Source organism: Bison bison, unplaced genomic scaffold (genome assembly GCF_000754665.1).
Source record: "Bison bison bison isolate TAMUID 2011002044 unplaced genomic scaffold, Bison_UMD1.0 scf7180017864056, whole genome shotgun sequence".
Lineage (NCBI taxonomy): Eukaryota > Metazoa > Chordata > Mammalia > Artiodactyla > Bovidae > Bison > Bison bison.
Genome location: NW_011494628.1, coordinates 2,820,160 through 2,820,609, shown reverse-complemented (window position 1 = coordinate 2,820,609; position 450 = coordinate 2,820,160).

Below are 450 nucleotides of genomic sequence, written 5' to 3'. Positions count from 1 at the left end.
AAGACCATCTCATGGAAAAGAAATGCAAAAAAGCAAAATGGTTGTCTGGGGAGGCCTTAAAAATAGCTGTGAAAAGAAGAGAAGCGAAAAGCAAAGGAGAAAAGGAAAGATAGAAGCATCTGAATGCGGAGTTCCGAAGAAGAGCAAGAAGAGATAAGAAAGCCTTCTTCAGTGATCAATGCAAAGAAATAGAGGAAAACAACAGAATGGGAAAGACTAGAGATCTCTTCAAGAAAATTAGAGATACCAAGAGAACATTTCGTGCAAAGATGGGCTCGATAAAGGACAGAAATGCTATGGACCTAACAGAAGCAGGAAATATTAACAAGAGATGGCAAGAATACACAGAAGAACTGTACAAAAAAGAGCTTCACGACCCAGATAATCACAATGGTGTGATCACTCACCTAGAGCCAGACATCCTGGAATGTGAAGTCAACTGGGCCTTAG